Source organism: Sciurus vulgaris (genome assembly GCF_902686455.1).
Source record: "Sciurus vulgaris genome assembly, contig: HiC_scaffold_292_arrow_ctg1, whole genome shotgun sequence".
In the NCBI taxonomy this organism is placed as follows: Eukaryota; Metazoa; Chordata; class Mammalia; order Rodentia; family Sciuridae; genus Sciurus; species Sciurus vulgaris.
Window position 1 is genome coordinate 4175896 of NW_027632759.1, and position 25382 is coordinate 4201277.

General features: G+C 37.4%; 1 long non-coding RNA gene across 4 annotated transcripts; it reads left to right on the forward strand.

Annotated features, from left to right (window-relative positions):
• The first annotated feature begins 578 nt into the window (after positions 1-578).
• Positions 579-25382, forward strand: LOC306652573. Of its 4 annotated transcripts, none has more exons than XR_013761475.1 (4): positions 579-723; positions 2627-2732; positions 13204-13368; positions 24196-25382. It is a non-coding gene; the product is annotated as an uncharacterized lncRNA (long non-coding RNA). The 4 variants fall into 4 exon arrangements; XR_013761477.1 differs by lacking the exon at positions 579-723 and adding an exon at positions 812-832; XR_013761476.1 differs by lacking the exon at positions 13204-13368.

Genomic DNA, 25382 nt, shown 5'->3' on the forward strand with positions numbered 1-25382 from the left:
AATGGAACTTATGGCAAATAAGGATGAGATGACTCATCTTCCTGGCTCATCTTCCAGTGGCATTGTGCTGATATCCTGCCTTGCCATCATGGAGTACCTGAACTCTAACACCTACAAGCTATGAAGCAAAACAAAGTGATTTCCATTGTTGCATTTTCCATTTAAAAATGGAACATTCATCTTACTGTAAGCTCCCTCCAAACCACTGGTGGTGAAGTTACCCTAACCAAAACCCCCACCAGAGTTTATTCTATTTTACCAAGACCTTTGACCCCAAGAACAAAAAAAAAATGTACACTGGGGGCCCCTGGGCCACCATCCAATCCTTTGGGACCCTGACATTGGCTGGGTTTAACTCAGATACAGCTGGAATTTCACAAAAGCACCCTTCCACCTGGGCTGTCCCAGGTCCAGCAGGAATGGCAAGGCCCCCACTCTGATTCCCAGAGTGCCAGTGATTTCCCAGGAGGGAGGGTAGGCATGCACACTATGCTGGGGCAGTGGCTCTACCCAGTGGCGTCGCTAGGCGGCGCTGTCAGCACAGGTACGAGTGGCGCTGGGTGGGTGGTGATGGCTCCTTCTGTGACTTCAGTACTGCTTGAGTGGCTGCAAGCTTTCAGCGTTCACATGGATAGAGTGATTTTGTTCAGCTTCAAGGTGAGAGGTCTGCTGTAGGGCAGCAGAACTTGTGCCAAAGAGCTCTTCCTGGACAGGATGGATAAGGTCCTGTGCACTTCAGGCCACCCTTGCTCTCTGTGACTCTTCGCTCTCAGGCTATGCTGTGGTTGAGTTTGTCACTGTCCCAAGATCTTCTGGACAAGACCTGAGTGAGGTAAGCCATGCTTAAACTCTATATTTCTGGATCTCCTTTGAGCCTGATGAATGAAAGCTATACCATCCCAGGGGAGGAACTCTGGGAAACGTGGTTTATACTGTATTGCAGCCATTTCTTATTTGGTGAACTTGGGAAAGCACAGGGATGATGATTGTAAGCTCATGGCCCACAAGTGACAGACACAGGGGACGGAAATAAAACCTCAGATCAGCAAGCTTTGCTTTATTTTTAAGCAAATTCAATCAGGCACAGGAGGGCCCATTTTCTGAGTATGGAGATGGACTGCGGTTTACAGAAAAAATCTGGGTTTTATAGTATTGGAGAATGTGGACATGCTGTAAAATGGTTAATATTTATTGTAATCTGGGGAGATAGGAGTTCAGATCTTGAGGGAAGAGTACTAAAATCTTCCCCATTGCTTTTTTTTTTTTCCTCTGAGATTCATTGTTTCCCAGAGTTTTGATAATTTTCTTTGCATCCATTTAGGACTATTTTGCACTGGGGGAAGGTCAAAGTCCAGAGCTGTGTATTCAGTATCCGCCCCTTTCCTTCGGGTGCATTGTTATTAAGAAAAGATTTACTGGGAGGATAGTGCTTGACTAGTTTTCCCTCCCTTCTACAAGGTGCACGTCTCTCTGTTTTTCTTTGGGAGCATTCTTGTAGAAGTATGATTTTCCATCACACTTTGTTGAGAAAACGGCAAGATGGCACTCAGACGTTAGGAGAAACCAAAGTTTATTTTATGCCAGAGGTCCCAGAGAAGATTAGCATCCAAAATTCTAAGCCCTTATCCACAGTTTCTCACAATAATTATATATTATTTGATGTCATGTTAGACTCATCCTATCATTAGAGCTTTTTCTTCTTTAAAAAAAAAAAAAAAACCTAATCTATGTGACTGAAGGCATCATGCAGTGTCTCTAACATAAAGTGTGCTCACAGAAGAGGAAAGAAGATACAGCTCCTCTCACAGACATCTATTACATTTCAGGAGAAACTAGTTAGACTCTTAGGGCAATTATGTATTGGTCAATTTGACTTCCTGGAGAAAGGCTGAGAGAGGGGAGGGTAATTGACCCTTTCCCCAGGCACTGGACTCTGACCATAACATTATTGTAATTTTATTTCACAACCAGGTCTGGTTTTGTCATCACTCCTTCACTCAAAAAACGTGAAGAAAATGTTACGTGCATATTATGGGTGAAAAAATGAAAGTACTGAGAAATTGAGCAATTTTCTGAATGGTCTTGCAATTAGTTTGTATGCATGTTTGTGCTTGTTTTTTGGTACCAGTGATTGAACTCAGAGGTGCTTAACAACTAAGCCACATCCCCAGTCATTTTTTATATTTTATAGGGACAAGGTCTTGTTGAGTTTCTTAAGCCTTCATTAAGTTGCTGAGGCTGGCTTTGAACTTTCCATTCTGCCTTAGCCTCTCAAGCTGCTGGGATTACAGGCTTGTGCCACCATGCCTGGCAGCCTTGCAATTAATTAGCAGGAAATCAAGGGTGAAACTCAGGGCTTATGCTAGTCATGGGTCCCTTTATAGGATGATCCTCATCATTTTTTATGGATATGTAGCTGATCCAAATCAAGAATAAACCTGTTTGAGAAAGGAGATGAATGTAGGAAGTCAAGTCTTTCACCTAAAGCACCCAGTGAGATTTGCTTTCCAGGTCATTCAGTGGGTCTTGTCCTTCTTTCCTTCCCCTCTTACTTATTTTGTTGTGATGAAATTTTTTGCTTAAAATATCATTTTTGTAAGTGTTCATCATTTTTTCTAATTTCCAGTACATAGCAAAGATGAACTTAATGAAATCAATTCATCTGAAACCATGGACAATTTCTTCACTGAAAAGCGTATGCATGGTTCTCATTGCCATTGCCAATTCCCATTGTAAGTGTGATTGCATTGATATTTATATTAGAAATAGTATATAGAGGGAGGCAGTCCTCTTCATTGTTGTTAATTAAGTAGAGATAATTTCTAGTCTTAACATTTTTCTTTAGGGAACATACCAATTGCTATTATTGAAAGATATGTACGATCCCCAGTCCTGAAAAAAAAAAAAAAAAAAAAAAAAAGGAAAAAAAATAATAGATATGTAGTTCAGTGTTTCTCCATGGTTCCAAGGTGAAGTACAATCTTTAAACAATTCCAAACTGTTGTAGAATAATATTCATATAAAACACATTAGAAATGAACACATACAAAAATCAGATGAAAACAGCCAAGATACAAACAATGTAATTCATATGTTGGTTTGTGCAGCATTCATAGTAAGATGCTGTGCATGATTCTAAAGGTTGAGTCTGAAAATCTGTGCTGAGCTTTTTATAGCCCAGGCATTATATGTAGCAGCCACACCTGCAGTCAACATGTGGAAGGTCTTCCCTCCAGAATGTGGAGACCCTCCCATAGGGTGTCTGGCCAGACATTAACAGGGAAGTTGTTCCCCTCAAGGGGACTGCCTAAGAGGTTTTTGATTGTAAATTAATAACTCTCCCCAACACTGAACAATCAAATCAGTTTTCATTTATATTAGGTTTTCTATAATTATTTGCCCTGTTGTGAACTAAAAATGAGAATTTGGAAAATACTATATTCACATAAGATAATGTGTACACATTACATATTAACATACATAGTATTTTTAGTAAAATATTTGTTGATCACCAAAGAAATTAGTGGAAAGAATAGTAGTATTGTTGTAAATTTCTGCAAATCTTGAAATTAGAATACAGCTGGATTCCCCTCTTTCTATATTTTAAGTTCATCTTTTGTCATGTAACCTGTGGGAAATTCAACTATACACTCTTGGGAGAACCAGAATGAAAAAGGCAAATAACACTTGGCTTTTACAATAAAATAGCTTTGAATTTGTGGTACCCTAGAAAAAACTCTGGTGTTCCAGGATCTGTCTTGACAATGTTGCTATATATTATTACATTTTAACATGCTCTATTGCTCACAGTGGCTTGTTTGTATATAGATATCATTTGTTATTTAAAAATGTTTGTTTTGTTCTTATGGTTATCTTCCTACTCAAGTCTTAATTTGTTGGCCCCATTGTTTCTAAATTTAAACTTTTTTTTTTTTTTTTTTTTTTTTTTTGGTGCTGGGATCGAACCCAGGGCCTTGTGCTTGCAAGGTAAATTTAAACTTTTAATATATGACTTATTGGGCTTTTCCATATACTTTACTCTGGTATAATTTATTTATAAAAACTTGCATGCATTTAGATTGTGTCCTAAGGAATTTTCAGGCCCTTCCAGGATAATAAATGTATTCATTTCCCCCAGAAGTTTCTTGCTTCCCCCTTATTACTTCCTTGTTTTCAAGAAACTGCTACTGTGCCTTTTCTCACTATAAAATTCTAATACATTATATAATCATACATTTTTCATGTTCTTGTCTATCTTGAAGTAGAATTTAGACTATCACATCATCTGTGTATTGTTTTCTTCCTTTTCAGTACTGATTATTTTTTTGTGTATATTTTTATCTGTTTATCCATTCACTTATTCACCTCTGCTATACATGCAGAACATACATGCAGAACTGTATTTGAATTTCTCTTGGTTGATGCCCAGAAGTGGAATATGTTGACCATGATGTAGGTGTACACTTTAAGAATCTGCCAAACTCTTTCCAAAGAGATAAACACATTACATTCCCAATATCATATTAAAGTTACAACTGTTCCAAGTTTTCACCAGTCCATGTGCATGATCAGTCCTTTCATTTATTCTTAGTGTCTTTTTCTTGTACTGGGGATTGAGCTCAAGGTCTTAAGCATACTGAATACGTGTTGTACCTCTGAGGTACATCCAGTTCTCCTTTTCTTTAGTGCTTTGTATTTTACATAAGAAGTCAACCAAAACTCAGGTCATGATGAGTTTTATCTCTTGTTTCTGAAGATTTTATGATTTTAATACTTACATTTAGATCTATGATCATTCCCCCTTAGTTGCTCATACTGTTTAAGGCAGAGCTTGAAATTATTTTTATTTATTTATTTATTTATTTTTTACATATGGTCACAAAATTTTTCTGCACCATTTGTGGAAAAGATTCTCCTTTTCTCATTGACATGGCATGTTTGTCAAAACTTGCTTGACCACTTAGGTGTGAGTTTGCTTGTGTCTTCTGTCTTCACCTGGTCTCATTTTACTTACACAGTGTGATGTTTGCTGAGTTCTGCAATAAGCTTGGAACTGGGTAGTGCTGTTCCTCCAACTTCTTTCTGCTGGTTTGACTCTTCTATACTCCACTCTTTTACTCCATTTTAGATTCAGTTTTTCCACAAGACTTGCTGGGGTTATGTTTACAGATACAATAAATTAATAACTCAGTGTAAGAAATAATTGAGATTTTAAAAAAGTATTGAATTTTTTCATATATGATATGAATCTTTTCATATATGACCATGACATATCACTCAGTTTATTTAAGTCATTTAAATTTCTCTTAGTATTGTTTTATGTGCACAGTTTTCCAGGTATAGGTCTTGGATTAATTTTTAAGATCTTTTATTTATTTATTTATTTTTTAATGTATATTGTGCTTGGGATCTAACCCAGTAACTCATACATGCTAACAAAGCTCTCCAAAACCCAGCCACTGAGTAATTTTGGTCAAAAATGTTTAGTTTTTTTTTTTTTTTTGTTTTTTTTTTTGCATTGAATAGGACAGGAAGATAGCACGCAAGCAGTATGTTTTTTACAGTAGCAAAGGTAGTAAAGTAACAGATCCCTCTGAAGAGAAGGGGCCCCAGAGTCAGAGCCTGGAATCCTATAGGAAAGTGCTGACTTGTTCTTTTCAAAGGCTTTAGGTCCTCCTCCTTTATCTATCTCTTCTGACTCCAGGCTCTCTTTTATTTATTGTTGCTTCCAATTCCCATGCCCACATATCTATTTTAGTCTTTCTGTTGGGTCTCTGCTCATGTCCATGGGCACATTTGTCAGCTAGAAATTTGGCCTTATTGGCATACGCTCTGTGTTCTCTCACTGTCTGCCCTGCCTTTGGCTTCCTCCTTTGCCATCCTGTCCTTATTGCCTACACCATTCTAAATCTCCCTCAGGTTTTTATATTAATGTTTCTTTGATGGGTTGTGAAACTTATTCATAAGTACTCAAACTTTTTGATATCTGTCGTAAATGGTGCTATTTTAAAATTCAATTTCTGCTGAGTACAAAGAGCCATTCCTGCATTCCCAGCTACTCAGGAGGATGATGACATAAGTAAAGCCAGTCTGGAAAATTTAAAATACAATTAAAGGAGACTGAGTTTGTGAGTGTCCCTGGATTTCATCCTTTGAAATAATAATATTAATAAACAATATTTTTGGTTGTTGTTCTTACAATATAGAAGTGCAATTGATTTAAAGTGATTTTTGCAATGACATTAATTTTTAATTTTTTTGTACAACTTTTATCTGCCGAATTTGTCCATTTAATTGTTTTAATCTTTAATCAATAAAAATATTCTAATTATTAAGGAATATTTTGGAAACAGATAAAATGAAAGAATAAAGTTATAATGCTATATTTTTATGTTTAAAATATATTTTTCTTGGACTTAAAACTCCAATATTTTTAAACATTTGATAACCATATTATTTGTTTTTTTTTAATATTTTATTTTGGAGTAGGTAAAAATTTACGTGCAGTTATAAGAAATAAATCAGAAATGTATACTTCACTCCATCTCTCCTAGTGGTAAACCATCTTGCCTAACTAGTGTACTGGCACAATTGGTAAGTTGGACTCAGTGTGCTCCAGTTTAAACCTAGTCAGATTCACCAGAGTTACATGTACTGGCATGTGTGCATGCTTCTGCTTTTTTTCCATATATTGCTGGGGTCCAGCCCTAGCAGGAGTCCATGGGTTCCACACTGGTAAACAGGGCATGGGGAGACAGCGTCGGTGATGGATGGAGAATGAAAGACACAGACTCTAGTTCTGGTGCAATCAATCCCACTTTATTCTGGGGAAGGATGGGTTTATATACATTTCTCTTCAGGCTATGATAACAGGCTTATGATTAATAAAATCAAAGAAGTTTCCAAAGCATAGGCAGAAATTTTTTTAATGAAATATTATGAGAAAACAGTAACCTTACAGATTATCCTTACTTAATCACAATTATTTTAAGAATATCTATGTCAGTGAGCTAATACAATGTTTATTTCCTTATTATCTAAACTCTATGTAACCTAAGATTATTCTTATTACTTTTGCAGTAAAGTGATAGACAAATAATGTCATGTGACCATCTCTACTAGGTCCTTCTGGTTAATATCTAAATTGCTGAGTTAAGGGCTACAGGAGGGCAGCCGTCCCAATGGTTATTATGTACCAACGTTTATTATAGGGGTGACATATTCTTTGTAGGAAGGAAGGAATGTTGTGAAACCTTATTCTTTTACTTTACCACCACACATAAACAAAACCATCATATGGATTAAACCACCCTGTAGGAGACAGGGGGAGATCTATATCTACATTTTCTAAGGTCTTGCCTTTAGGGGGGTACCAGGGCTTGCCATCGATTAAATAAGCTAGTCCATATCTAGTAGCTACTGTGGGAGGTGCTTTGTGCTTAGAACTTGGGGAAACATTGTTATCTATAAGTTTCTGTGCCCCAACAGGTTCTGGCTGTGCCAGTAAATGCAGTGCTTGATTTTTAACATAATAAAAACATTCTCCTGTAGTGAGGTTAACATCACAGGGTTTCAACATGTGTTTTGTCTCCGTGATGTTTTTCTGGAAATTTGTAGAATTATTCCCATCACCTCTAGCAAGATCCTCAGACTGAAGTGAGTAATATATTATTAGGAAAACTCCACAGAATAACATCCAAGCTAGGGAGGCATACATCTGGCTACAATCCTTTTAGGATGAGACTCTGCAGTCATCCTTGAGTGGAACTCTGTCAATCACTGCAAGGAGAGCCAGGTGCCCCCACAATGTATGACTCTTCACATGCAGATTATCATTCAAGATTTAGATTTATATCATAAGCATCCCTTGCAAAGAATTTATTATTTTCTCCTTAAATTATTTGTAAAATCTGTATACAGTGATGCATGCCTATAATGCCAGGTATTCAACAATGTGTGTTAATGAATTACACCTTGTGTAAGTTTTGTGAATTGACTCTTTTTACCCAGCAACATTCTCCAAGCAGGTTGCTGTGTCTGTCAGTAGGTTCTTCCATGTTATTGCTCAGGTGTACTCTGTGGCATGGACAAACAGCCCTTCATTGGCCAACATCAAAAATTCATGAAGATATTTCCAGTTTGGTGGGTGCTTATCAATCTAGCTGTGGCATATTTATATTGGGATATTTGTGGAGCTGTTTCCATTTCCTTCGGATGAATGCCAAAGTGAACCACTGCTGGAACCCATGTGGAGTTGTTTAAGAAAGTGTCAAAGTATTTTTAAAGGTGCTGTATAATTTTACATTCCCAGCAACATATGTAAAGTGATCTGGTTTCTCTGCCTTTTCACCAGACTATTTCTTTTTTCTGATGCATATGGATTAGTTTCTCACTGAGGTTTTATTTCTATGTTTGAAGTGGCTAATAAAAAATTTTCATGTCTTTACTTTCCCTCCTTTCTTGAATGGATACAGTTGATCTTCCTGTAGATATTGTATTCCATATTACATTAAAGTGATTTCTTCCTTGTATGAGCTTTTATTAGAATATTATACATAGACAGTTGTGTTGATGCTGGACATAGCTTTCTTTTCCTTCAGAGTCTGGTTTTATTTACTTTTCTTTATAAAACTTGATAAAATTTCCAGAACTTTCCTTTTATTTATAGTGTGATGAGTTTTCATTATGAGTTGTATCAAATTGTGTCCAATGCTTTGTTTTGCATCTACTAGAAAATTATTGATTTTAAAAGACTGATCCATCTTTACATTCCTAGGAAAACTCTCACTTGGTCAAGATGTACTATCCATATTTTATATTGCCAAAATCAATTTGTTGATTTTTAGAGGTTTTGCACATGTCTTCTTGAAGTATATTTGTTTATAGTTAAGAAAACCTGGGCACATTGGTGCACATCTGTAATCTCAGTTACCCTGGAGGCTAAGAACAGGAGACCGCAAGTTCAAGGCCAAACTCAGCAATTTAGTGAGAACTTCTCTCAAATTAAAAACTGCTAGGGATGAAGCTAAATGGTACAGCACTTGTCTACCATGTGTCATGCACTGGGTTTAATTTGCACTATAATAAAAAAAATAAATTTAAAAAAACTAATCCCACTTGAACCTAGCCTTAATAGAAGTATTTCAGTCAACTCAAATTCTTTAATAGATACAGGTCTGTTCAGGTTATCTCTCTGTCATGTAAGATTTTATATTTCTAGTCTTTTAGGAAACGTGTTTATTTTATCAATGTCAATGAATTTATAGGCCGATGCGGGGGCGCCTAGCACATAAAACTCATGCCAGGGAAGTGTGCCTGGCGCATAAAGACCCATGCCAGAGGTTGGTAATCTTCCTCTGGAGGATGATAGCAAGGACTCGTCATAAGTTGGGTGCTGCCAAGGCCTTCCCTGGAAGACGATAGCAAGGACTCGTCGTAAGTTGAGTAAAGCTGGAGCCCCTTCCTCAGAGTGTTAATCTCTCTTCCTTTTTTGTTTTTCACCAGAACTCACAATATTACGCGGATTAATCATGTTTAATAAAGTTCTTCGGTTGAAGGATGATGGGAACACAAACAGTTCATATGAGTTAACTCAATTCCAGTAAAATAAAGTTCATTTGTTTACACAAAGCACTAATATTCCTATAGGGAATGGTGGACATTCTGAAGCAATATGTCTTGTGATGTTTTTGCTAACTTTTACAAGATTCCCAGACATCTAGTTGCATATAAGTGATTCTCTTAGCTTCAGTGATCAACATATTTATTACATCTGGTTTCTTCTACAAAGTAATGAGCCTCCCACAGAAATACATTATATTTAGTTCAAAAGAAAAGTTTTAGTTCTTTTAGATGAAGATTTTTTACTCTAAAGACAATAACTTGGTTCTTAATAGTATAATATGATTTAACATAGCATAGACATGTAATTATAGTCATGAAAAATTAATAACAAATTACTAGAAGTTATAATTAATCTTAGCAGTAAGAAATCAAATAAAAGTTAAACTTCAAGGAAAAACAAGTAGTATACAACAACTTGCTTTTGTAAGTTTCGAGTCAAGGATATTTCATTGTGGGAAAATGTCAAGTAAGATAAGATATTACCAGATGGCGCCTGTTGGCTAAATGCCCAAATCCTTCTTCTGTTATCTATGCCCTTGAAACTCCCTCCTTTATTCTTAGTAAGTTTGTAAAGGGTATAAAAATTGCTGGTGAATTCAATAAACTTGTCAGCAACCTAACACTGACCTGAGTCTGTGTGGTTGCTGTCCATCGCCGACGCTGCGCCGCCTAATCTTTTGGGGCTTTTACATTTCAGGCCATCAAGGACCCCTGGACTCTGCTGCTAGGGCTGGTCCCCGGCAGGCCGAAAGTTTTTGTAATCTTTTTTTTTTATTTCTGTATTCTAAACATTCATAGGATCTCTAGTGATATTACAGTTGCATTTTCTAAATATATTTTATTGTGGTCAGAGCATATAGTTTGTATAATTAGAATCCTTTTAATTTTATTGAGAGTTTTGTGGATTAGACTAAGGTTTTGTCGTGAAAGTGTTCTTCCTTGTACCCTGGAAATCAATAAAAATTGTCCTGTTGTTTTGGTGGAATGTTCCATAAATTAAATTAGGTCAAGTTTGTAAATGTTAAAATCTGTATCCTTACAAATTTTCTGTTTACTTTTTAATTGATTGGATTGTTGAGATCTCAAAAAATAATTATGTTATTTTTCCTCCTTTTTCTTTTTGGCACTGGGGATTGAACTGAACCACATTCTCAGCCCAATTTTGCATTTTATTTAGAGACAGGATCTCACTGAGTTGCTTAGCACCTTGCTATTGCTGAGGCTGGCTTTGAATCATGATCCTACTGCCTCAGCCTCCCAAGCTACTGAAATTATAGGTTTTCTCTTTATTTTTATCATTTTTTTCTTCATGTATTTGGAGCGCAGTGTTTAAGATCATTTTGTGCTCTTATGGATTGATGCTTTTCTTAAATAACCTTCTTTATTCCTGATATGATGGTATCTACCTAGAAGTCTATTTTGCCCCATAAAAAGTTTTCAAGAGCAGCATCCCTAGAAAAAGGACTGAGTGACATTATCATTTACCTCCTGACCTAATACAAGGGTAGGTACCTGTTACATAATCACTTAGTGCATGTGACAGCTCTGACCTTGAGCACATTCTCTATGTCTAGGGATGATTCCAGCACCCTCATGTGTTCACATAATACCCTCCAGATTACTCTTTCTGTGGTGTTGTTTTCCAGCTTATAGATGAGATATTCAGGTGGGACATTCCTTGTTCAGTGGAGGACCCCTGATGGAGCTCCCAGAGTCTGACTTGAAAGCTCTGTCAGTCACTTTGGCCTACTCACAGTGCTCTTTCTGAGGTGGTGAACTGTGGGTTCATGATGTCTTTCCTTGGTTGAAGTAAATATTTTTTTTTCAGAAGAGAAGGTCTCAGAGGCATGCCTTAATGTTCACTTCTCTTCTCTTCTGAAAGTCTCATTTGGGCTCATCTTGGTAAGCAGTGAGGAGCAGAAGCCAATTAATTGACTGAAGTGCTATTTGGCTGACCTTTGCATTTGACCTTTGCCAGCCAACTGTGCCCTTTCCCATACACATCATCTGCATTGTCCTTGGAGTTTTCGCATGTTTACTGGAAAGGGACTGTTTCTGTGGAATGATTGAGCTGTCTTTCTTCCAATCAAGCCAGCAAAAATCCTTTTGTGACTTCTCTGTCACCATAGGCTTACACAGGAGTTTATATTATTGCTAGCACTTAGAATATCAGTGTTCATGATTCACAGCACCTTTCAAATATGTGGGCTGGATGGTATGTTCCCATGCATACACCAAGGACTAAGATTCAGTGGGCTGTGTCTCCATCCAAGGTCACTCATCTAGGAAGAACATGACCAGAGTAGAACCCAGGCCTTCTGAGTCCACATTCATTACTTGAACCATGCTCACTTCTGCTTTATTTGGGATCATAGAATAGTCAACCCTCCCAGGATGCCCTGCACCAAACTTTCTGTAGGACTGCTGTGTCCTGAGCTGCTTCTAAGTTTATTTTATTTTTTATCAAGAAAACTTTTAAACATTCATGAAAGCATGATGAGATACATTTCCATATACAGCAGTGTTCAGTATTTCTGGACTGCATGTTTAACCATTTAAACATGTAATACTAAAGCATAAGAATGCTTCATTTTTTGCATTTTACTTACTATTGTACCTTTCTGTTTAATAGTATGCTTGAATCAAAATTCAGATAAATGCCATACACTGTTATTTTTTCAGCAGTATGTTCATTTATCCCTCTCTTTTCCCTTCTTGTTTATTTATTTTGGTACAAGGAAATGACCCCAGGGGTGCCTAACCACTGAGCCACATCTGCAGCACATTTTATTGTTTGAAACAGGGACTTGCTAGTTTTCTCAGGGCCTTATTAAGTTTCTAAGGCTCACTTTGTTTTATTTTTTCTTTGCTTTGGTTTTGGTTTTGATTTTCAAAAATAATGTATTCATATTAACATTTTAAAGGGCAAAAACTGGTGTTGTCAGCCTCACTATTCTAAAACTACTAATCCCGTGCTGAACTCCTCCTGGAGGCAAGCCTTAAGTGGTAGGAACAGAAATTTTCTTGTAGTAATAACATTAACAGGTCACTTTTGTTGGCAACAGCCGGTACTAGGGTGTGCATAAACAACCATTTTCCTTGGACACAAAATTCTTGGGGCTAAGGCTGATGTTGAAATTGCAATTAATAAAAAAATGCCACTTTTCTGACTCAACCTACTAAATTGAGTTGCTGAGATTACATATGAGTTTTTAAATTTATTTCGTGTATAATTTACAACATACATGTGGTTTTGAGATCTATATTCATATATATATACACACACACACACACACACACACACACACACACATCACACATGTAATCTTCTGAAGTACTTCCTTTTGGAAAAATCTCTTTTCTGGTAGCAGATCCTGCTACTCTATCCTCCTACTCTATCCCTGACCACATGTCTTTTGAGAAATCTTTGTGAAATGTGGACTTTCTTATTCATGCAGGCTTGGTCACTGAGAAGCCAATGACTTTTTTGTCTGGGGTGTAGTTTGATGGGATGTTCAAACTTGATGGTCACCAATGAAGCTGAGAGTGTCTTCAAAGATTTGTGCTTTCTTTTCTCAGGTCTGTATTGGGAACAGAGGCCTGTAAAGTATATTTACTCTCTTTACAAAGAATGAGGTTGCTGATTGACCACCTGGTGAAAGAAAAAAATCACAGCACTGAAGTAGAATAGGACTTTGAAGGAGTTATTTCAAGGAAACCTGAAGATACTTTTAACATTCGACAGTAAGTTGTGTTTATGTGTGTGTGTGTGTGTGTGTGTGTGTGTGTGTGTGTGTGTGCATCTGAGTCTGAGATAGAGAAGCAAACCAAAATTTCAGTATACCCAGATATTAAGACATGAGACTTAAGTAATGTGGCTTTGAACTATGCACTTTACAAAATCAGATTAAGATGGCCACAAAAGTCTTCCAGACTGAAGAAGAATCTACTTGAAACCAATTTATGCATTTGGCTTTGTTGATTTCAGGGGAAATAAGGAGAGTGGAGTTCAGCCTTCATATGAGGGCACAGTCATAGACACCATAAAAAGCAGAATATTTGGTACTCTGGGTAAACATTGCCAGCCTACCTTTCTTCCCAGAATCTTTCTCCTTTAATTCCCTTTCTGCCCATCTAGCCAACCCATCATCCCTGATAAGCATGCAGCTCTCTTGAGCCTACATTCTTCTAAGTTTTCTTTGCCTGTCCAGATCTCTCATGGGGTCCTCAGTGATTTTTCTCATGAGTCTGTTAGTTCTCGGCCCAGACCCTCCCTCTTCATTCTATCCTATCATCTGTATTCCACTGTCACCTCTAGTCACTTTCATCTTTAGGAACCTTTTGCTTTGGATGATATAGGCCATAGCATTTGGGCAGTGAGTTCAGGGGTCCCTAAGCTTTACCCTGAGCCCCACCACTTGAAAGTTTTATAAGCTCATTTCCTTTCATTGCTGTGTTTTTATCAGTAAGAGGAAATAGGTGATGATGGGACCTGCCTTGTGGAGGTGATGAGTTGGCAGCCTGCAGTGTGGGAATCTGCAGTATATGCAGAAGCATGACAACACTGCTTTCTGCTGTAACCATGACAGCTAACGCCATGATTGTTTATTAAGAACCCAGCATTCCAGCATTGGTGGGAACAGGTCATGGTCCTTGGGTTTATGAAGGGTTTGGCATGTGAAAAGATGGAGCAATATGGCCAGTGACCACATCTACAAAGCTTATTGTGCATTGAAGCCTGGTGTGTAGTGTCCACTAGCATTTACAGGGACACCACATGAGGGGGTAAGGGGCAAGATGAAGGCCAGAGAGAAAGGCAGAATCTTACCCACATATAGTAGCCTCTGCCACAAGAGCCTCATTCTACCTCCCAGTTATTATAAGTTTCTTCTTTCCAGTTGGTCACAAAAGGCCATTTTTTGTTTATTGTTTTTATCATTCAATGGGGGAAACGCCACTATTCACAAAGATCAATAGCTTTAATAGGTGTATTTCTTGGGGACAGATGTGTAATCATAATGAGTATCAAAAGTAAATACTGTTAATACCTATCATGACTAAGGACTTTTGAAAGAAAAAAACATTCACTTCTTTTCAAAGCTTTTCAATTTTTTAATGTATTATTTTAGATGTAGATGGACACAATACCTTTATTTATAAGGTGCTGAGAATTAAACCCAGTGCTTCACACATGCTAGGAAAACTGTTTACCACTGAGCCACAACCCAGCCCTGAAATATTCACTTTTATTTGAAGGGGGTGCATTTTCTTCTTCACACCAAATCCCCATCTGCCTTGAAACCCTGATCAAGAAATCAGACCTGACATTCAACTTGTCCAACCTCTGAGGCTGGTAGGAATAGTAGTCACATAGCACTACTAAACTCAGTCCAATGTCAAAGAACTAGTTAGAGTGTTTTAGATTGTTAGAATATTCTGATTGAAAAACTTTCTTTACACTAATTAATCTAGTATTCACCTCCCTACAACTTCTATCCACTTGTCTCATCTCTACTTTCTAAAGGAAGGACCAATCAATTTCTTTCTTCAATACAATTTGGGAACTACTTATATATGTGGGTGGAGAAAAAGTTGAAGTACATGTCAAGAGCCAACATAATACCATTAAATGTCAAGTGGAAACAGTGCCTTGTCACCAATCCTATGAAACACAACCTTTCCTTAAGTTTACAGTGCACCAATCAGAACACTGCCTATCCATTAGAAAGGGAGAAAAGGCAATTTTACCAGATGTTACATAATCACTGTCAGACACATCAGAAACTCAGCATCATCATACATGCTCCTGAAAACATTAAACAACACATTGTCACTTAAGTACTCATTCTTCATGATACCATGAATTACAAAATGTAAACTCCAAAAATGTAATATCACCTGATGTAAGAAAATTGGTGCCAGCACAAAACCTTAGGCATAACAGGAAACAAATATACTAGAAGTAGTGCTATTATATACTCAAGAGTACACTAGATAGATTTTCCACATAATCATGTAACTATAAAAAGAATTGGAAATAAAAAATATAAGAACATGAAAAATTTAAAAGGAATAGGTACATTTCATATTTGATAATGTAGCTAAAATTAAAAGTCACTATTAACTTAAGATTTCTTCATTTTATGTGGTAGGAGGACATGGGGGAGGGAAAGATAGTAGAATGAAACAGACAGTATTATGCTAGGTATATGTGTGATTACATGAGTTGTGTGAATCTACATTGTAAACAACCATAGAAATGAAAGTTGTACCCATTTGTATATGATGAATCAAAATGTAGTCTGTAAAACTTTGTTTAAAAATTTAAAAATAAGAAAAGATTTCTTCCATTTCTTACCAGAAAAATATTTTTCTTTTACCTCATTTTCTCACAAAAATAAGCATATATTTCTACCAAAGCTCTCCTAAGGAACCTATAAATTATACATAAAATAATTAATGAATGTATTTTCTACTATCAATTACAGAAATAATGAGTTAATTTATTTCCTCCTCAGTCTGTACCTAAAGTAATTATATAATGTGTATCGATAGCATAGATTGATATATGCCACCATAGTAGTACAGAAGCAGCAGTGTTCTTGTTTTCCTCCCCCAACCCCTCCCACCCCTCTTTTCCCTCTATACAGACCCTCCTTCCTCCATTCTTGTCCCCATCCCACCCCCCATTATGTGTCATCATCTGCTTATCAGTGAGATCATTTGTCTTTTGGATTTTTGAGATTGGCTTATCTCACTTAGCATGATATTCTCCAATTTCATCCATTTGCCTGCAAATGCCATAATTTTATCATTCTTCATGGTGGAGTAATATTCCATTGTATCTACGTGCCACAGTTTCTTTATCCATTCATCAACTGAAGGACATCTACCTTGGTTCCACAATCTGGCTATTGTGAATTGAGCAGCAATGAACATTGATGTGGTTACATCTCTGTAGTATGCTGATTTTAAATCCTTTGGGTAGAGGCCAAGGAGTGGGAGAGCTGGGTCAAATGGTGATTCCATTCCAAGGTTTCTGAGGAATCTCCATACTGCTTTCCAGAATGGCTGCACTAATTTGCAACCCCACCAGCAATGTATGAGTGTACCTTTTTCCCCACATCCTCGCCAACACCTATTGTTGCTTGTGTTCTTGATAATCGCCATTCTAATTGGGGTGAGATGGAATCTTAGGGTACTTTTGATTTGCATTTCTTATTACTAGAGATGTTGAACATTTTTCATATATCTGTTGATTGCTTGTAGATCTTCTTCTGTGAAGTGTCTGTTCATTTCCTTAGCCCATTTGTTGATTGGGTTATTTGTGTTCTTGGTGTAGAGTTTTTTGAGTTCTTTATATATTCTGGAAATTAGTGCTCTATCTGAAGTATGAGTGGCAAAGATATTCTCCCACTCTGTAGGCTCTCTCATCACATTACTGATAGTTTCCTTTGCTGAAAGAAAGCTATTTAGTTTGAATTTGTCCCAGTTATTGATTCTTGCTTTTATTTCTTGTGGTATGGAAATCCTGTTAAGGAAGTCTGATCATAAGCCAACAAGTTGAAGATTTGGACCAACTTTTTCTTCTGTAAGATGCAGGGTCTCTGGTCTGATTTCAAGGTCCTTGATCCATTGTGAATTGATTTTTGTGCAGGGTGAGAGATAGGGGTTAATTTAATTCTGTTGCATATGGATTTCCAGTTTTTGCAGCACCATTTGTGGAAGAGGCTATCTTTTCTCCATTGCATATCTTTGGCATCTTTTTCTAGTATGAGAAAATTGTATTTATTTGAGTTTGTGTCCATGTCCTCTATTCTGTACCATTGATCTACCTGTCTATTTTGGTGCCAATACCATGCCATTTTTGTTACTATTGCTTTGTAGTATAGTCGAAGTTCTGGTATTGTGATACCCCCTGTTTCATTCTTCCTGCTAAGGATTGCTTTAGCTATTCTGGTTTTCTTATTCTTCCAGATGAATTTCATGATTGCTTGCTCTATTTCTAAGGTACATCACTGGGATTTTAATTGGAATTGCATTAAATCTGTATTGCACTTTTGGTAGTATGGCCATTTTGACAATATTAACTCTGCATATCCAAGAACATGGGAGATCTTTCCATCTTCTAAGGTCTTCCTCAATTTCTTTCTTCAAGCAGCAGTGTTCTGACTTGAAGAAATCATTGTCCACTGGAAATATCTTCAGTGGTAAAGAATTTGTACTTAAAAAAAAAAAAAAAAAAAAAAAAAAACTCCCAAATGACTGCTAGGGAAAATGCCCTGTAGTAGGGGAGAGCAGGAGGAATTTCATCATCTGGGCTACTGTCAGTGACAAATACATTATTAATTTCATTTTTTTTTTGAATTTTCAAACTTGTCTCATTTTATAGCAGAGACCTCTGACTCAACCAATACTTTTATATTTATACTGTAATCAGTGAATTAAAGCCAGAGATTTCCAGGACAAGCTCCTTTTTTCAACATAGAAATAAGACAAAACCCAGACTCTTAGATTTATGAACTCATGTATTCACTATAGATTAAATGTGGCCCTTTGCCAAAATACAGGCATATTGTCAAGGAATGGTGATGACTAAAATGTAAAATACAATCTAAGTGAGAATGGTTTAGATAAAACTTTTAACATCTGCCAACAATAATCACCTAATGCACAGTTTTAAAGTTGGAAGAGACTTTGAAAGTCATCTAGTCTTTTTCCATATCATTGATGAAGAAGCAAAGGTGATGTAAGGGCAGCAGGAACTCCCTAATTGTCACCTGTTAAACTGCTCATCAATGACACAGCCAGGACTATAGAGCTGGGTTCTCCCTTCTTCAAGCCCTGGTCCTTTTTCCTGATTAAAGAATTAAGTACAGTCTAAATATTTATAAGAAACCATGACAGTGCTAGAGAGATTAAGAAATGATATCTTATTATTGTAAGTGCAAAATTATTGATGTTTTATATACCAGTTAGAGCAGGAAGAAATTTGACTCCTATAAAAAATTATTAATGTGCTTATTTTAGAGTTTATCATTAAGGTTAAGGACAATTTCTAAAATATGACTTTTTCTTCCCTTCACATACACAAACTTTAATTTTTTTTCTTACTAAGATAGACTTAAGTACATTCAACGTCAGGATAGTCTTTCAAAAATGTCACAACTTTTAACCAATTTGGGGAGTAAAACCCCAATTACTTGGAGATTCATTTTCTTTTATAAGCAAGAGTATCTTTAAAACATGAAGTATTTATCCCAACCCAGTTTATGCCCTCTGCTTGTCTTTTTCAGGCTTCAGAAATTTATTAAATTATTTGAATGCAATAATTATTTCTGCTCTGAGATTTAAATACTAGGCAACAAAAAAGTCTCTGAAACTTAACTGCCCAACAACTTGTAAAATTACTCAACTTGTAAGCCATTTGCTAAACAATATCAATTCCCACATTAAAAAAATAAGTAGGGGCTTTGGTTGTGACTCAGTGGTGAAGTGCTTGCTTAGCATTTCTGAGGCCCTGAGTTCAATCCTCAGCACCAGTTGAGTATTTATAGCACCAGTTGACCAGTTAGTCAGTTGAGTATTTTAACAAAAAGTTTTGCATAGATTTAAAAGCAAAGAATCCAAATGTATGGTAGTTTCTGTGTCAGAGTGACAGCTTGAGTGTTAACTTGGAGTGTGCTGTGTGTGGTCATCATAGGCAGGGTGAAATTTGAGGATTGAGATTCAGAATTCAAACACTGTGGTAATTCTGGTCAAGTCTCATGGTGAGTGACTGGGTAATTAGCTCAGGGTGCTGCCATGTCCATTCTCAGGGGTTTCCTTTATGGGTGTTAGGTGAGGGGGTTGCATGTGGTAAAGTTGATAGGAGTCTGGGTCTGGTGTTCCTGATATGATTTGGAATGTCCACATATGTCCAGGTACTAGTTGGTTTATTTTTGTAAGTGAATGCACATAAATTATTTATCAGTTGTATCTGATGGTGGTTTCAGGCAGATGGTGGTGATTTAATGGTACAAGCAAGGTGTGGAGCCATTCTATCTTGACACTATTACTCAAAATGGAGTAGCTATGGCAAATTATTTTTCTATAAGATGGAGTGATTCAAGTTGAGGCATAGCCTGAAACTATTGTTCCATACACCATGAGATGTGTAGAAAAGTCTCAAAGAAGGTTGTGTTGATGTTCAAAATCTAAGAATGCACAATCCAGGAACTTGAGTTCATGCCCTAAATTTTTATGAAATCATATTTTATGTTTTTAATAAATGATTCACATAACATAAAATTTAACATTTTAAAATATATGTATGAATGTCTTTAATGTATTCACCATCAATTCTTCTGAAGATGGAGCATTTGTGAAAAATCAAGAGATGCAGATATACCAGTGCAGTCAGAGGGTACAGACAGAAGACCTCAAACAGGAAAAGGCACAAACAGACAAAGCCATGAGTGTTCCCAACCCCATGCACCTAGTTGTGAGAGTTTGGCCTTCTCTCAGATCTATGTACATTTGAGGAAAAGCAGGTAAGCAAGGATCTGCTTGGGTCTGCCCCTGAGCGGTGCTCTATTGACCTCTCAGGTCAAAGTGGTATTCTTGTGCTTCTAGATGCCTCTAACACTGTCGTGACTTGACCTCAGCTTGGGGTGGAGAGGGGAACTGGAAGACTGTTTGCCTTTGGCAGAACCTGTGATCAGTGTTTGTCTGAGGGTAACCTCATCCCTGCCCCTCCACTCTGGGTCTCCAGTAAAGCTATACCCACCACCATTCTTGCTAGTAAAGGTCCTGGAACAGTGTAGAGGCAGGGGTGGGTGAATCACCTCATGTTGCTAAAGGCATATATGGACTTTCCAGGGCTGTTATCCCGTGTGCCTGAATCTTCCTCTCCACAAGAAAAATGAGCAAAGGTCACACATACAGGGAAAAAAAAACAGCAGAACTATGTAGACTTTTGCACTGCATGAGGAGATGAGGGAGATGTCTTCCATAGTGCCCACTTGCTCCTCAGATCCAGGGAACAAACTACACTTGTGAAAGGCAGTGTTTTCAAAATTCTCTGAACATTCAGCAATGGGGGCTGAGTAGGGGCAGGAAAACAGTCAAGATGGGTAGAGAAAAATGGTGGACCCTATACACAGCCAAGTAGAGCTATGTCTAAAGCTTTGGGGCATGGCAGATCCCACAACACCACATCTGCTTTGAAAAGCAGGTGGAGGAATGGGGTAGGGCTTTACCCAGTCTCCAAGTGGGTCCTTTAGTTCACTTCCAGGTAACCCCCAAAGCACAGAGCAAGTTACACAAGACACCTTAAAAATGACACAGTTTCCCCACCCCCATGTCATTTAAATTAATCTGGTTGGCCCATAGAAAACAAGCATGTATATTTGTTTTTTCCTGTATATATATATATCTCGATTTATTTATGGAGCCCTTTTCTCACCTCTATGGTGGGAGAAGCTGGGATGCTAGAAGAGGTGAAAATAAAGGGGCTCAGAGAAAGTGAAAGGAGTGGAAATGTGGCTGCAAAGAAGCAAAAGGATCCCTTTCTTTCAGTTGGGGAGCACAGGAGCTCCACTGACACTCATCCTCCACCCACAGCTGGTAGGAGAATGGTGTCTGCAGGCAGTTTGAGGCACCCCAGTTGACAGCTCTGGTAGCCCCACTGGTTGTTGAAAGAGGAGTGAGAGGGGTAGGGTAGGCAGCAGGAGGGAGGGTGTTGGGAACTGAGAGAGTCATGAGAAGGAGTGGCAGGGCTGGGTAGGGAGAAGAAAGTGGTCAACAGTGTGGCAGAGCTAGGAGCCTTGTTGCTCGATTGATTAACCCAATGAAATCCTTTATGACATATTGGACATTTCTGATTGGACTGTTTTTGTAACCTTTTTTTTTTATCTTACAGTCCTTTTGAAGATGGCCAGGATTTTTACAATTGTAACAAAGTTTATGGAGGAGTTTAAAGCATCAGCCAGTAAAGATGCTTTATGAGTTTCAGTTGCAATATTTTGACATGCCTTTATTAAATCAGAAAGTGTAGTATTCACTTTATGGCAAATAGATTTTATTACTTACTTACAGTCTTGGTTGGCATTTACATAAGTCAGTTTTTTAGTCAGAATATTGGCAGCTTTCAAATTGTCTACTTGTCTTTTGATAACTTTACTGGTTAAGAAAATTAATGAAAGGCTTCCCTGAGACTTGTCTAATTACAGCAAAGGACTTGGAAGGATTCCACGTGTCTGGAATCCTCCTCCATGCTTTACAAACTCAGGTTCTAATCTGGCAATGCAGCTGTTGGCAACTGAGCTTGTTTTTGTAATGTCCTTCTTAGTCCCTTGCCAATCACGTCATCATAATCAATATTAACATTGCCTTGAGCATTATCCTCAGCTTGAACACAGGCTAAATCAGAGTATTCTTGTAAAAACACTGTATTTTGGGCAGGAGAAGTAACCATTTTCACCAAAGGTTTCCAATCATTGGGAACCAAGGCATAATCCTTATCCAGCACCTCTATCATATTAAGAGTGAAAATTACTATTTTTCCACTCTCTGACACCATCCTTTTTAATTTTTTAAACACAGCAAAAAGCAACTGTTCACATTCTGACTGATTAGCATTATTTAATCTAATGGTGCAGACAGTCAAAATATAAGTTTCTCCTCTTCAGTTGTCTGCCTGAGACATTCAGATAATGAGACTGGACTGGGGGAGGAAAAGGAAGAGGCAGAAGAGTAGGAATGCAAGATGATGGCTGAGAAAAAGCTTCAGTCTTAGAGACTACTGGAGAAGCTTGTAGCTCTGTCAAGGCTATTTTTGAAATAGGATCTCGACAAAAATACCAAGCATGTAACACAGGTACAGGAGCCCTTGGCTTCTCATGCAACATTTTACCTCATGCAATATATTCCCATTTGGGGGGTCTTAAGGACCCACTCCTCTGATTCCATGGACAGTAAAAATCTATTTCAGATAGCAAAGCAGCAAGATCAGAATTACTTACAGTATGTTTAGCATTATGAAGCAAATAAAGTTCAGCTCTATGATGATATTGAGCATCAGACAGGGAATTCCCCATAACTTACTAGTGGGATCATTACCAGCTAATGAGTGATGCACATCAAAGACTGTTTCAGGCAGTAAGCTGTACCCTTTTCCCATCAGCACATCCAGAAGTGTCCCTGTTCAGCACTCCAGCTATAAAGGTTAACTGAGGTCTAGCTAAAAGGATTAAGGGAAGAGCTAATAAAGAGGCAAGCACACAGGATGGTGAAGAGCAACAAGTTGTTTCTATGGAAAAGCCAATCTAGTTTATTATCTATTCCAGGGTCATATCAGTTACTAAGGTTACATAGTAGAGTTAGCTTTGCACATGTGCACATCACATAACTTACTTGCTTCTCAGAGTCCACAATTACCAAAGTTTATTATAATAAGAAAATGTCTCCAGGCCTCAAGGACAGAGAAATTGCAGAGCATTCCCAAGCCATTCAAACAGAGCACCTTTCGTCCTGAGGAGTTTGCTGAAATCAAAGAACTCTCACTCCTCTGTACATTGACTGACCTGAAATCCCTTCTTTTTTCTGCTATATGATGTCTGCAATGTGAAAAACCTGTGGCCAGTATGAAGTGAGAAAGAATAATCTACTTTTGGACACATTTTGGTTGGAGCTTTCTTCTTTCACTCAGCATATTATTTCTTCTAATTTTGGGTTTGAGGAGAAATATTATTAGGGAATTTTATCCCTCAACACTAGCATGTAAAGAGATATACCAGGCCCTTTAAGTCACTGATACCAGGGAATACATAGCCCTCAAACCTGAAATGTGGCTACTGTGAACTGAGGTATGATGGAAAGAGTCAAACTGGAGGGTGTAGTTTCAAAAGCACATGTACTTCATTTGTAGTATTTTATAAGTGACATAAAGATAATATTCTCAAAATTTTGTTATGTTATTAACATAAATTCCAACTCCATTTATGCTATTAGTGTGAATACTAGAAATATTTAAAATACTCTTGTGCCTTAGGTGTTGTTTTCCTTTGATATTAATGCTTTAAAGGGTTGTTTCCCATTCATAGATTAGTCTGTCTTCTACCAAGAACAGAGAGCAGGAAAGTTAAATAACATTTTATAGTAATTACCATTATATCATTTTTATTCAGGAATAATATACTAGCATATATAATCAATAAACAGAAATGGCATTTACAGCAGGTTAAATACAAGTGTTCTACTGGTAGGGCTAGATCCCATTTCTAGAAGGAAATATTGCCTTCAAATAGCAGCAGCTTGATTCTCAGGTGTGCAATTCCCAGACCACAAAGAAAAAAAAAATTAAGCTGCACACAATCACCTGTCATTCTGGTCTTATTCTTTTCTGGATTGGGTATTATCCACTGTCAGTCACATACAAGTCTCCTTGATCTCAGACTTAAGAAGCATGGTTTGAATCTCCATCCATTCAGGAGCACTTAGATCTGTCCAATGTGTGAACTGCCAGAGAATTGGGGATGGGTTTCCACTGGTTTCTCTGTTTCTGCTGAGCCCACCATATCTGCCTTTCAGCTCTAGGCTTCACTCTCCTGCTTTGGAGACCCAGGTTGATCCACTGTGCAGGGGTTGAAGATCTCTAGGGACAAGTACTTGCTCCTGAGACCCCAGAAATGGTAAGTGGGCAGTGGCATGATGATTCTGGGGAGGAAGGCTGATGGAAAGGTGGGACTGGCTGGTGCAGGAACAGGAGCTAGCTAACTGGGACTCTGCACAGTCTCTGGACTCTGCAGGCCTGAGCCCACCTGTGGGGTAGTGTACCCTCAGTCCTGCTGGCCATCCAGATGGGGAGCACATCAGTGGCACAGACCCCTCACTGCCTTTCTTATCCTTGCAGGGCATCCTTGACCCATACCTCAAATACTCTCTGGCAGGTGTGTGCCTGTGGCCCAGTATCTTCTTGGTGCTGGTGATTAACAGGTGGGTCCATTATCATGATCAAATCTCCACATGCCATTTTTCTTGCAGGAGAGCAGCTGTGGTCTATAGGAACCTCACTTCCTCCTGAGCTAGTTAATTTTCAATTTTACTTTCTTCTTTTATTTTTACTGTGTTGCTAGAAGTTGAACCTCAGGATACTTTACTACTGAGATATATCCATAGTACTTTTATGTTTTATTTTGAGACAGGGTTCAGGTTAGTTGGTGAGATTGATTTGGTATTGTTTTGATTTTTGTAGAATTTTCTATTACAATTAACCATATAATTTTTTTCAAAATGTGTATTTAGTTTCTATTGTGATTCCTTGATGATTATTATAATAGTATAATTTCACAATATACATGAATGTACTCCTTTTCCTCTTATAATAGAAAAATTTCTTGGCTAAAATTATGTGTAATTTTGTGAATGAATTTTAGAACTTCATAATTTGTTTTATCTTTTCATTAAAAGTAAAATGTGAATGTTTTATAATTGCATTATACTTACACGTAATATTTGGGTTCATTTTGACATAATCATAGAAACATGGAATATGGTTTGCTCCATTTTATTACCCAGTAGTTCCTCTTTTCCTCTTCTCTTACCATTTCCTCTTTTTCTTTTATTTATAGTTTTATAAGTTATTGCTTTATAGATACATAAAAGTAGAATTTACTCTGATATATTTATATAGGTACATAACAATTTTACTGAGATATATTGTAGGTTAATTTAGGAGAAAATTGTTTTCTATGTGATGATGAGTTTTGTCATCTGCA